Genomic DNA, 15,084 nt, shown 5'->3' with positions numbered 1-15,084 from the left:
CTAACCTAACCTAACCTAACCTAACTTAACCCAACCTAACCTAACCTAACCTAAGCTTTCCTAACCTAACCTAACTAACCTAACCAACTAACCTAACCAACCTAACCTAAGCTTTTCCTAACCTAACCTAACCTAACCTAACCCAACCTAACCTAACCTAACCTAACCTAACCTAAGCTTTTCCTAACCTAACCTAACCTAACCTAACCCAACCTAACCTAACCTAAGCTTTTCCTAACCTAACCTTACCTAACCTAAGCTTTCCTAACCTAACTAACCCAACCTAACCTAACCTAACCCAACCTAACCTAAGCTTTTCCTAACCTAACCCAACCTACCTAACCTAAGCTTTTCCTAACCTAACCTAACCTAACCCAACCTAACCTAAGTTTCTCCTAACTTAAAGCTTTTCCTCACCTAAGCTTTCACTAACCAAAGCTTTCCCTAACCTAAGCTTCACTCAACCTTAGATTCTCCCAACCTTAGCTTCTCCTAACCTAAGCTTTCCTAACCAGAGCTTTTCCAACTTAAGCTTATTCCTCACCCAAGGTTTTCTTAACCTAAGCTTTCCCCAACCAAAGCTTTTCCTTACCTTAGCTTCTCCTAACCTTATCTTTTCCTAACATAGGCTTTCCCTAACCTTAGATTTTTCCAACCTTAGCTTTTCCTCACCAATTTTTCCCCAACCTAAGCTTTCCCTAACTTGTGCTTTTTTTAACCTAAGCATTTCCCAATCGAAGCTTTCCCCAACCAAAGCTTTTCATAACCTAAGCTTCTCACAAACCAAAGCTTTTTCTAACCTAATTTTTCCCAACCCAACAGTTTCCTAGCCTAAGTATCTCCTAACCTAAGATTTTCTCAACCTAAGTGTTTCGAAGCTAATGCCTCCTAACCAAATCCTTTCTATGCAAAATCTTTCCAACCTAACCTCCCCTAACCTAACCTTTTTCAACCAAACCTTTGTAACCTGAGTTTTTTATTATCCCCAACCCAACAAAGCCTAACTCGAACTAACAAATGCAGTCCAGCCCAACCATTGAGCTCCCCTCTAACCAAGCATTTTCCAACCTAATATAACAAAGCCTTACCAGATAAAGACTGAGCAACCCTCAGACTTGCTCAGTCTTCATCACTTAAGGTTTGATAGTCACATCAAACGTTGGTAGGTAGGGTTTCATCAATATCGTTAGATACAGGAGAAAATGTGGTCAGCAGTAATTATGGTTAGCTCCATTTAAAAATATTCTCAACATTTTTCAGGCAAACAACTGGCACATTTTTGATATTTTCCAGATTTCCTATCAACTTCATCAATAGCATTAAATACAGAAGAAAATGTGGTCAGCAGTAATGGTTAGCTCTTTGATGGAATTAGAATTTTTATTCAAATTTGATACATTTGAGTTCTAATTCAAAATTATTTTTTTCCCAAAATTGGATTTTTTTTTTGAAAAAATTGAAGATAGGTAGTGAAAATTATAACTGGAACCGTTTTAAGCATAAGTTAGCCTGTGGTACTTTTCTGTAAGTTGTATAATTCTGAATGATTGAATAAATAAATAAACTTTAATTATTAATACCTAAATGAGACTTTACAAATTTAGTACCCATTGGGGTTTCCAATTTTTTCAAAAAAAAGTTTGAATTGGTTTGTTTTTTCAGATTGGTTTCTACAAGGATGCAGGTTTGATGCCTAGTGAGATCGGACTCCCCGATTATGTATTAAGTATTCCAATAATGGGAAAAAATGTAGAACAAATTATAATTTAAATATATCAAATTGAAGTTTGTAAAACAATAACAATAAAAAAACAATAAAATAAATATTGAACTCTTGAATCATTAATCGAACAAGTTGAAATCGGAATCTTTCTTATCGAGCAATTTCAAAAACCGATGACAACTCTATTTAGCATGCTTCAAATTTGTGACCTGTAGAGAATAGAGCAGCAACTCTATAACTCTACAACTCTATGGTGCTAGTAAAAACATGATAGTATTATAGGTTGGACAAAATTCAAAATTTGCTGTTAATATTAATAACATTAAATTTCATTGATTAGAATTGTTATTCAGTTACCGACACGTATTTTTTCTTCTTCTTTCATTAAAAAATATAGTCCCATAATATCTTTAATAATAGTTGATACAAATCATTATAATTTAGAATCGTCCATTCTATAGAATAAGGTTAGTTTTGAAACAGCTATTTCTAATATTAAAATTAAATCAAATGGTATAAAAATATGCTAGCGCGCTTTATTTTGTCTTCCTCTTTCATTTAAAAAAAAATTGAGTCGATATCTTCAATAATAACTAGGATAGCAGGGGGAGCAGGCCGGCTAGAGCTTAGCCTTATTTTCATTGAAATTACTTATTTCAAATAATATTTATATTTTTCCATAAAAAAAAATTGGAATAGAATACCTACCGAATAACTTAATTCTTTTTGTTTTGAAGTTCAGATTGGTGTATCACAGCTTTTCAAATTAGCCGCCATTTCAGGTTTGTAAATCTGATCTCAGTTATAAAAGCATAGTTCAGAATCAAATTATGAAAAAACTATTTTATTGATGAATTTTATTAATTTGAAATAAAATTGATTATTTTATCGAAGGAATTAAAATTAATATTAGATCAAATTTAATGGGATAAATTGAATAACAGCTGTGTACACTCAGTGGCAAAATTGAGTCAATTTGGCAACAAATTGCTCGTATCTTTCTACAAACCACTCTCTGTCTCAGACAGCACCGTATCGCGCATGCGTTAGCAACGGGTTTTCCCGTTCCATTTAGTCAGTTCTTTGAATGTAACGTTCTTTGTGATGATGGTTACCGAGCACTGTAACTGGAGCCAATCGTCATTCTATTTGATGAAGATATTATTATCCAATGATGATTTATCATTTAATTCAATATAATAATCAATATATTATTATTTTATTTAATAAAAGAAGGAGTACTTTTGAAAAATATAATTAATAAAATATAACAGTTTTTATTTAACTGATGTTAAAAAACACTATAACTAAGTTAGTATATTGTCATTTCAAAACAAAAATCGTACCCTCAACCTCCCCTTTTACATTTAAAACATCAATAAACATAATTATTTGAAAAACCTCCAATCCCCTCCAGCATATTGGAATTTTCAAAGCAAAATCCTAACCTATCTTTCCACTTTTGAAAATATATCAAAAAGCATAATTCTTCGTGGAGCCTGGCCCTTTCCAGCATATTGCAATTTTAAAGCAAAAACCTAACCTAACCTTATAGAACATTATTTAATATAATCCAAAAAAACCTAACCACTAACCCCTAACCCCTTCACATTTAATAATTTAGATTTCAGAGCAAAATCCTAACCCCCTAACCTATCCTTTCACATTTTAAACATAAAAAAACCTAACTCTAACTGCACCCTAGCCCCTTCTAGCATATTGCAATTTCAAAGCAAAAACCTAACCTATCCTAATAACACATTATCAAATATAACCTGAATAAAACCTAACCTCTAACCCTTACACATTTAATACTTCAGATTTGTTCATCATCTTTAGAACAAAACATAAACATTTGGTTCATTTCATGAACATGTTCACAAACATGTGGTTCAAAGCAAAATCCTAACCCCCTAACCTATTCTTTTACCTTTGAAACATCAAAAAACATAACTCTACCTAGACCCTAGCCCCTTCTAGCATATTGCAATTTTAAAGCAAAACCCAACCTATCCTAATAAAACATTATTAAATATAAAAATTGATATAAAAATTTTGAACTTTCCGCCATGTTTTTTCAACTAATCCTTGGAAATCGACAACAATGTTATACATGGTTGATCTCGTCTTGATTTCCTCTATCAATCTATGTAGGTCTCAATGCTAGATTCCGCGGCCCATAAACTAAAGTGCCCCCAAAGAAACATTTTGTTGATAACTTTGGTGTAAACGCAGCGTAAATAATACTATGAATGTTTTTAAACTTATTTTATGCACTACTTTCACCAATAATTTACAAGTGATTTAATCTCTAATTTAGAAACTTAGGCCGGTTGCACAATAGCCGGTTATATTTTAACACTTAGTTCTACAAGAATTGAACAGAAAAGCCGTCTTTTCAAAAACGCCTTGTGCCGGTTGCACAACAGCCGGTTAAATTTTAACCATGATTAATTCCACGAGAGCCGATCAGAGAAGCCGTCTATTCAAAAACCGCCTTCTCTGATTGGTTCTCATGAAATTATCACAGTTGAAATTTAACCGGCTGCTGTGCAACCGGGCCTTAGTTTATTTACATGTATCTTGAATCTCAATTCTGGATTTGCACGATATTGGAGTCAAGATTTGATTTAATTCGTCCTCACATGTTAATTTAGAATTAACTCTTGTGATAGGCCTAGCAAGATATAATTTTTGATTCAGCTTTTGTCTCTGTGTAAAATAAAATTTTGTGTATCTTGAATTGTAATAGTACTTTACGTCACAAGTCCGGTAACGATAATTTACCGCATAAATATAATTGTTTCTGCCCGAAACGTAGTTGAGGGCAGAATTATCATACGATTGCGGTAAATACGTTACCGTACAAGTTACGTAAAATATTTTTTGTCATATTTATCTGAGAAAGAATAATATTGCTGAGAAACAGAAACCATTCCCATCTTATGCTCGAGTTACTGCATTTTATAAACATGACCTAGCCCGTAGCGCCTAGTTCATAACAGACAGACCCATCAAGCTCAAATAAAATAATAAAGGCCTATATTATAAGATTTCAGATGAGTTCTTAGGCTATAACTTGAAACTTCTTGGATGAGTTCTTAAATTATTTGAGTTATTATATTAACATAGGACTATATTAACTATATAGAACTAGGAAACATACTCGACTGTAAAGAAAACATGATCCTTTTACAGTATAGTATGCTGTAATGAAAATCACATGTTTTCTTCTTCTGCAAACAGCTGTTTACCGGCTTGATTTAATGCATGGAAAACAGCTTCAATTAAGTAAGTGTGACAAAAATATTATGACTGTAAGGTACTGGAAAACTTCTAGATTTTAGCTGGATTGAACATTCATCATCTACCTTAAATTTTCTGCAATTTGGACCAGAAAGCCTATTTTGCCAATTCCTTAATCATTAAGTTTCTCATAGAGTAAGATTTTTATTTAACATTTTAAATAGGTTCGGTAGGCTGCAACATATTCAACATTAGGTTCACTAGTTTGAAATTGTTTTTTAGTTATTTCTGAAAAACAATTTTATTAATAATTTCATTTGTTAAGAACGTCTCCATTTAGTTTTTTTTATTCTGGGTTCCACTAAACTTTTATATTCCAAAACTAAGTCCAACTAAAATGTTTTTATATTTATATTGAAGTCTGAATGTGAAACTTATATTAATTTCTTTACATTCTGAAGCTGCAAAAACGGGCTGCCCGAATCATCACCGCAAGCGATTATCGCGCACACGGCAAGCCCCTTTTTGTTAGACTTGGTATTCTAACAGTGATCTGCCACTTCAGAGATCACAGGTGTGCTTCAGGAGTTCGGCATTGCGATACTTCAATAGGCTGCCTACAGGAGTAAAACAGTTGGATTTAAGAGCGTTCGAGAGAGTTGTATCCAAGCACTTGAAAAGCAAGGCGTACTGCAGTGTTAGTGAATATATGAGTGATGATTTGTCGGAAATGCTGTCTTGCTAAGCATGCCTTATGTATGTTTTTGTTTTTTGTGTATTGTATTTTATGTTTTTGACGCCATCGATCCCATATTATGGGTAGAGGATACAGATTTAGGTATAAATGTAGGCCTATAGGTATAAAGGTACATTAGCCTAATAGTTTTGTGAAATTAAGTCGTATTGCAAGTTTTTGTGGCCAATATAAATTTTTGCTGTCTGCTGTGAACGTTGCAGACCGATAATTTTATTGCCGATTTGCTAGGCCAAGATCAAACAAAGAGACTTTCCTATAGACTTTCTTATTTGAACTTGTGTCACTCTCGGTATACCTCAAGATTCTATTTTAAACCCAATACTAAATATAATTTATATAAAAAATCCGTCAAGAGTTGTGGACCATCCAGCGAGAAGTTATATGTTTGCAGCTGACCTATGTGTCTTTTTAACCTTACCTACTGCAGTTTCATTTAATTTTACATCCCAAAACGTAGCTGAGTTGATTGAAAGCTGGTGAAGTTCTAACTTACTATGTGTAAACTCGAACAAGATCCAGTATCTGATTAATACTTGACCGCTATTAATGAGATGAAAGGTGCGAAGCTATCAGGCTCCACCCTGGCCATATCTGGCGCCCTGTCTGCCGTGACAGTTTGTGCTCAAAACGCTGCGTAATTTATTTCAAGTTTGGTAAGGTTTTTCAAGTTATTTTCCATTTTCAAAGAGTGCATATTCTAGAGTTGGCTGTCATCTTCACCGTGAACTATCTCAAAGCTCTCAGTCACACATATAAGTCCTAATAATAGTGTTTTCAAATTATTCTAGTCCTGAAAAACAGTGAATAATTTCTACAATTCTGTTGTTGTCTGGCTCTGCACTCACTATCTTATCTTTGACTACGGCGGTGTCTGTGCCTTGGTCCTTATGCTGTGTTAATTATCAGCGTTCCGTTTTGTTCTAGTAAATCGAATTGACTTTTGCTGTGCTCCTTTTTATCACCCCATATCTCTCCCTTCCTCTTCCATTTCTCTTATCAGGAGCATCCATACTGTCCTGCCTTGACCGCTCTCTTGGCGTTCACTTTTCCTATCATCTTCCTTTGTTAATATCGGTAGCTTGCCTGCATCTATCAGCTGATTACAACAATTTTCCGTTGAATGACGTATCCCAGCAACAACACAAAGAGGCAGTTTTGAATCATTCTGAAATGAATAGACTCAGATTGACTCGCAGCAGACGAGAAAAAATGCCAGCCGAAAGTAACTTAGAACTAAGTAATTTGAAGAACGAACTCTGTAACGATTTAGTAATAGAGCTCCCCATAGATATCAGAACGTCACTCGCAATTGTTGCTGACAAATCGATGCCATAGCCGACGTAATTCCTCATGTTGTAGAGGTTTTGAACAGACTGGATAATTCTATATCTGACAATGCTGATTTGAGAAAAACGAATCTGAATTTAATTATCGGAAGAAAATCTTACAATCACTAAGCTGTTGGAAGAGGCGAAAAACAGAAGAGATGAAAATTATGCAGATGAGGAAGAGGCCGAGGCGGAAATTAGTCTATTTAAGTCTATTGAATTGATGTTCTAGGTGCCGATAAAAAGATATTAAAAGAAAACCTGCTCAATAAAAGTGCCATAATCGACATAATTCAAGCTGAAAAAATAAATTTAATAGAGAGAAAGAGTGAAAATCGTAGTAGAAATACTCAGAAGAATGTCTATATCATACCAAAAAAATGTACGTTGCTTTCCACAAACAATGAAGATGAGTACGAAATGGAAACAGAGGTCAACCAATCTCTATCAGGTACCCAACACTGTTCTGCGAAACAGACAAAGACGACTCAGAAACAGAAACGGAAAACTACTACATCAATAATTGGTAGAAGAAGGCTGACAGTACTCATCTAGTCAGGGAAGGGAACTTAGCAGTTATCTTAGAGATCTAGAGGATGAGTTCGAGATTTTTCAAACACATAGTTGGAGATGGTCTCGATTTTGTTAGAGATTTCAACGAGGAAGACCACATTATCCTATTTGCTGGAGGAAATGATTGTCACCGTGATGAACCCTATCAACTGACAACATTACAAGGAATACAATCACTGTTCGAACTAAACTCAAAGGCCCAAATTACAGTTTGCAGTACACCTCATCGCTACGACGATATAGAACTTAATGTAGTGTCTTTCATTCCAACTGTATGCTGTCCAAGGCGATAAGTGATTATAACGGAGAGCTTAGACTTTGCTACGAAGATGTAAACAATTTTCTCAGAAGATCACACTTTACCAGACATGGCCTTCACCTCAACCGGAAAGGGAAAGTGATTCTTGCAAATCATCTGGTTCGTCTTGCTAAGCTGTCTCCGAGAAGAGACGACATAATCGGGGTTTCAAAGAATGGAGTGCAGGTGCGAGTGGATGCAGCCCGCGTTCCCACAACACTGGAATCCGCTTCTTCTGTGCTTCTTGTTGACACACCAAGGAACCTTCCATTCCAATCAGAGCCTAATTCGGGTTGTGTTACTACGTTTGACGCAGTGCAGAGGGATGACGGAAACTCTCGTAACGTTCCCCGCAGTCCTTCAACATTTCTAGACTCTATGACGGATACTGGTATTGTGCACGATTTAAACTCACTAACACAGGATCAAGTGGGTGTGGATTAGTTTCAACGAAAGTTACAAAGTCTCATGTTAGGATTGCTTACATAAATGTTCAATGTTTGAGGGGCAAATTAAATGTTGTAAATGATTTTCTATTGAATGAGGAAATTGATGTCATCGTTGTAAGTGAGCACTGGCTCCATGCTGATGAGATTGAGTTCAGTAAATTGGAGGATTATATTGTAACTAGTAGCTATTGTAGATCATTACATAAGAATGGTGGAGTTGCTATCTTTGTAAGACAGGATCTCAACTCTCAAAGTCGGGAATTATGTTTGGACTTCCCACGTATTGAACGTGAATTTGAGTACACCTGTACCGTTATTAAAGCCAATAAACTTATTATTGTATCTTTGTACAGATCACCTTGTGGAGATCCAAAACTATTTCTAGATAAATTGGAGGAACTTCTTATATACATGTCAAGAAGTTGCTATAATGGCTATACTCTTGTATTTGGAGGTGACTTAAATTCAGCTTTTGATATCAATCAACAAACTTGTCATTTATGCAATTTAAAAAAATTATTGAGACAATTCAATCTTAGACTTTTTAATACTCTGCCTACAAGAGATCAAGCATGTCTTGATAACGTTTTTTCAAATACTCATCCTGATACGACAATTTCAGGTGTCATGGAATTCCCATATTCAGATCATGACTGTGTGATTATATGTGTACCGGATTGCTCTATTAAGACCAGTATTAACAAATTTGTTACAATTACTACAAGACCTGTCACTATAGATAAGATGTTACAATTTAACCAGGCTCTGACTTTGGTAGACTGGAAGGCTGTCTTGGATAAGCCAGAAGCCAGCGTCATGTTCGAATCCTTTCTAAATGTGGTTTTGTAATATTTCAATTTGACTATTCCCAAAATGACCTGCAGGAAAAATGAATCCTTAGTTAAGAATAGAAAGAGAACCAAACGTAAGGCTGACTGGTATACACCTGAGCTTGGAAGGTTGAAAATTTTATTAACTATCTCTCATGAGAACTTGAAAAAAGTAAATACCGAACATGCTAAAACTGTTTATCAGAGATGTAGAGCACTGTACAAAAAGTCATTAGATGAGGCCAAGAGAGAGTCTATTGTTTCAATTATTGAGTCCTCGAATAACAGTTGCAGAAGAGCATGGCAAATAATCAAAACGATATCTTCAAGTGAATGTGCTCAAGGTTTCACCACTCCAATGCCAAATATTTTGAATGAATATTTCATACGATCGGTTTGATGATGTCCATGAAAAGATAGTGAAGCCATCCATATCAGCCATCGAAATGCTAAATGAAAGTGCTGATAAAGAGCATAATGCCACTTTTTGTTTTCATGAAGTCAGTCAAGAAGTTATCACTAGAGTGGTTTATAATATAAAGTGTTATCCGATGGGCACGTTAAACTGTCGGTCCCGGCTGAAGTATGACAGTCGTAAGGCCCATTGACGGCTTAAATTATATATTCAGGCGGTGGGACCTTCCCGCAAGGGACTCCCCACCAACAAAAGCCATACGAATTTACTTTTTTTATATAAAAGCCATCTAAAAGCGAGGATTTCTATGGCCTATCCAGTTGCCTTCTTAAAAGTATTGCAGGTGAAGTGGTACCAGCACTGACTCGATGTATAAATATCTGCATTTCAAAAGGTATTTTTCCTAATGTGTTAAAAATGTCCAAGGTCGTTCCGGTTTATAAGAAAGGTTCTTAAGAAGAACCGTCTAGCTTTAGACCTATTCAGGTAGTGCCAGTGTTTTCAAAAGTGCTAGAGATTGTCATGTACATACAGGTATACGAATATTTGATGAATATTAAAGTGTTATCAGAAAATCAATTTGGTTTTGTGAAGGGAAGATCTACCACTGACGCCTTTGATTCCCTGATAAAATTTGTGATCGAATCATTTGAGAGTAAGTCCACATTCTGTGACCTGAGCAAAGCATTTGACTGCGTGGAGCACAATATCCTGCTGGATAAATTGGCATTTTATGGAATCACTGGGAAGAGTCTCAGTCTTTTTATATCCTACCTTAGTGAACGAAAACAGGTTGTATGTGTGGGCAATAATAAGTCAGATCTTGCCAGAGTGAAGTATGATGTCCCCCAAGGATCAATTTTGGGACCTCTCTTATTTGTGATTATGATTAATGATCTCCCTCTCTCAGTCAATAGTAAGACTGTGTTTTACGCTGATGACACCACTTTTCTTCATTCTCACTTAGATGCACACACACTGAAGAATATGACAGCTAATACGTTAATAGAAGCTTCCAAATGGTTCAGAGCGAATGCCTTCAAATTAAATGAAGACAAAACTCAGTTTCTGACATTTAGCCAGAGAGATCACACATTAAACAACAGCAATAGTATCAAGTTCCTTGGATTAATGCTTGACCCAAGTTCACGTGGGAACCCCACATAAATTTCATTACTGGTAGGCTAGCTAGAGTTATTTATTTACTGAGACAATTGAAAACTTTAGTTCCAGAACAATATCTCAGGAACTCATACTTTGCCTTTTTTCAAAGCATAATTGCCTATGGTATTTTAATGTATGGGAACAGCAGCCACATGAACAGAGTATTATTATTATTGCAAAAAAAGCAGTCAGAGTTTTGTCAGGTGCAGACTATCTGAGCCACTGTCGACCTCTTTTCAAGAAACTTTGACAATCTATTGACAATCATAAATTTGTATATCTACAATGTAACTCTTTATACAATGAAAAACTTACCTAATTTGAAGACAAGATGCAAAATTCATGCTCATGATACAAGGTATAAACATCAAATTGATATACTATATCAACGTCTATCCACAAGCATGAAGCATTATGACAGCATAGGACTAAGGATCTATAATAAGTTACCTACAGAGATCAAATGTGCTAACATTGTTCATTTCAAAAAAATACTATTTAATTGGCTTGTTGAAAGACCGTTTTATTGTTTGAATAATGTGTGACTTTGTCAATTACCAATGCTGGTTTATGACAATAAAATTTATTTATTTAATTATTTATTATTTATTGTTCATATTGTCTGAATTGGTCCCAGCATATTACATCACTTCCAGCAAGCTTAATAAGGGTATCTATTTGATAAGAAAGTTGAGATTCTGTGTCAACTTGGATGTTTTGAAGTTGGTGTTCTTTGCTCATCTATAGCCACACCTTTATTATGGCACTATACTCTGGGGTTCCAGAGCATACAGTGGTAGACTCTTCCGAATTCAGAGGAAAGCTGTCAGGTTGATATGTGGGCTTTATAAGCGAGCCCAGTGCAAGGAACATTCCAAATTACTTGGAATCCCAACTTGCCTTCAATCTCTGTCACAGTGTAATTTATGTTAGGGAGAATCTGGATAGGTATGTTGGACAAGGAGTAGCTCATGGTCACTCCTCTAGAAATAGGAATAATCCAAGTATCCAGCGATACACCTATTCTAGCACGTATTATTAATGTATTATTTGTATTATTTTCACAATAATTGTACTGTTTCTAAAGAACTCAGGAGTCGTTGCAATAAAATTGATAAATATAAAAAGTTAAAGTTCTATAATAATTCACATTAAAAATCAGCTATTAGATTCACAAGGAATTAAAGAACAAATTGAAATTACTGTACTCTCTCAAACATTATTTTAGATATATTGAATTAAAGTAGGATTCTACCTGGGAAGATGCTTTCATTAAGGCTACCAAGGATCTCTTTGGTGTCAGGAGTGGCTCTATCAGAACAAACTTACTCTGAATGACAAAACTAAGTATTTGCGCCTATTTATTAAGTATTTGCCTATTTATTTCAAATCAAACAGTAGCCCAGTACAGGAGATCCTCAGGCTCCACTCATGTGATGACTATCAGTCCACTACGTGTGACTGTGGGGTATTGCAGCGAGTGGAGCAGTACAGTTACCTTGGCGTTCTGCGCAAAATGATATATGCCTTCAGACAGTTAAGAGAGGTCCTCCCTTTACATCAACTGCGGGTGGCGTACTACGCATATATCCAGTCAGTTCTTATGTATGGTATCATAGCTTGGGGTGGAGCCTTCTCGTTTGCCTTGGAGCCGGTGGCGGTGGCACAGCGAGCAATCATCAAAACATGTCTCAGGCGAGACTATCGCTACCCATCTAATCTTGCTTATCAAGAGTTTCAAATTTTTAATATTAGACAGCCTTACATAGGAGTTTTAATGAATTACACATATACTACAACAAACACCTCATTTTCAATAATATAGTTCATACTCATAATTCAAGAAATCTAATTAACTTTGGTATTGCCCATCCCCGACTCCTACATAACTGCTGCTTCAAAAATAATAGTAAATACATTTGTCATAATTATATTGTATAAAAACGATCCCGCAATCATTTAAAACAGTAGGAAAATTACAGCATTAACACCTACAAGCAACATTTGATTAGATGGTTATTAGAAATTGGCATGGATGCTGCAGAGCAACTGAATCAATCCGCCTTCTTATTCAGTACTTGAACTCATGGTGAATTTGCCATTTATAATGGTAGTATAGCTTTTTAGCTACTATTTATATATTTGTCTTTATATACTAATAACCAGTATGGAATTTCATTGTGTGCAATTTATATTCTTGATTTGCTGAGAACATAATCTCAATCAACTTGAAAGAACTCACTCTACTCATAGACTCAATCAAGTCTTTGTGGAGAGTATTCACTTTTAAATGTGTAAATGAATTTTATAAATTTGTTTTATGTTTTTGTGAATAAAAAGCTATTTGATTTGATGAAAATATTAATGTAATGATTGTGTTATGAGCCCAAAGACTTATATTCAGTTTATCTTATTAGAAAATGATTTTTTGGCCTATAGCTTAAAATTTATTAATAATTTCGATTTCTTGGGTGAGATTTTTATAAAATTACCTAAGAAATAAGGAAATTAGAAATTTTAAAATATTGATAAATTCGAGTTAAAATCAGTTATTTAATCTAGAAGAAATTAAGTAACAAATTGAAATTACTCTAAAAATATTATTTTAGATAATATATTATATTGAATTGAAAAGAGATTAATGTAATATTATTGAGTTATGAGCTTATAAGCTTAAATTCAGCTTATCTTTCTATAAAATGTTGATATATAGCATAATAATTTCGATTTCATAGGTATCTTTCTATAACATTTTGATATAGCATAAATAATTTCGATTTCTCTTGTATTATTTCATTCAAATTTTTTTAATAGAATGCTGGAGAAAATGAGGGCTTTGAATGAATATGAGGGCTATGGATGCCAGGTACTGCATGAAGAAACGATTACCCAGCCATTCCTAATAAAGTCAGGTGCTCGTCAGGGTTGCGTGCTGTCACCAACATCCAACATTGTTCCTGCTGGTATTGGACCGTGTCATGAAGAATGTGCAGGCAGGGAAAGGAGTGGACTGCAGTGGGATTTAATACAGAGGCTGGAAGACCTGGTCTGTGCTGACGATATTTGCCTATTAGTCCAGCGCTCCAGAGACATGGAAGAGAAACTGCTTAGGCTAGAAAAAGAAGCTGCAGAAGCAGGTCTCTGTATTAATATGAAAAAGACAAAGGAAAGTAGATCAAATGCAGCAACAGTTAGGCAGTTTGAAGTAGGTGGTACTCGCATCCAGACTGTAGACACCTTTGTTTATTTGGGGAGTGCAGTGACCTAGACAGGAGGCACTGATGAAGATGTTGGAAGCTGAATTAGAGAAACCAATTGTGCCTCCATCCAATTGAACAAAGTATGGAAAAATAGAAATATATCTAGAGCAACAAAAATTCAGATTTTACGTGAAATCAGTGCTTTTATACGGATGTGAAACATGGAAGATCACTGGGCGAATTGTAGGGCAGCTGTAGAGCTTAAATCGATGTTTACGTCGCATAATGTGCATCTACTGGCCAGAGGAAATCACCAATGATAATCTCTGGCAGTTAGCAAATCAATGTATAATCCTAGAGGAACTAAAAAGGAGAAAATGGAGATGGATTGAGCACACATTGAGAAAAGAAGATGGTGCGATTGAGAAGGCTGCATTGAGCTGGAACCCCCAGGGATCACGCAGACAAGAACGCCCACTCATGACATACCATTTTCGGATGCCCTATGCTCATCAAGGAGCCAAAGGAACTAAGAAGAAGAATTTTTATAAAAATCACATTCAAAAATATTGATAAACTCACATTGAAAATCTGTTAGCCTATTTAATCTAAAAGAAATTAAGGAACAAATTGAAATCACTCTAACAAAAAATATTTCAGATATATTTAATTGAATTGAAAAGAGATTAATGTAATGATTAAGTTATGATCCCAATAGCTTGAATTTAGACTGTATTTCTAGAAAATGTAAATAGCACAAATAATTCTGATTTCTTAGGTATTAGTTGTTTCTAATTATTAAAGTTAGGGAAATTAATTGATAATAATAAATTATTAATAAATAGATAATAATAAATTATCTATTTAAATTCAGTTAATTGGCATGTGCTCTCAAATGAACACCATAGAGAAAAGATAGCATAAGCTTTCACTTATGCCAAACACTTTCTGATGGAAGTGTTGAAGTCTTCATGGCGTGGAGCTCATTCCTGCTTATAAGCCTTGATGTAAGAAATCAGCAAAAAATGAAGTGACAAGTTATATATAATTCCAAGAAGTTTTAGTACGTATCAAGTTCTATTCATTTCTTATTTATTTTAA

The 15,084-nt window shown here is 34.9% G+C and overlaps 1 protein-coding gene across 2 annotated transcripts in view; it reads left to right on the top strand.

The window, feature by feature from the left end:
* LOC111047148 (WD repeat-containing protein 18) overlaps window positions 1–15,084 on the top strand; it is a 132,490-nt gene that overhangs the window by 36,047 nt on the left and 81,359 nt on the right. The gene's annotated exons all lie outside the window — the stretch shown is intronic.

Source organism: Nilaparvata lugens, chromosome 1 (assembly GCF_014356525.2).
Source record: "Nilaparvata lugens isolate BPH chromosome 1, ASM1435652v1, whole genome shotgun sequence".
Classification (NCBI taxonomy): domain Eukaryota; kingdom Metazoa; phylum Arthropoda; class Insecta; order Hemiptera; family Delphacidae; genus Nilaparvata; species Nilaparvata lugens.
The sequence above is the reverse complement of the archived record's forward strand: the minus strand, read 5'-3'. Positions and strand labels throughout refer to the sequence as shown.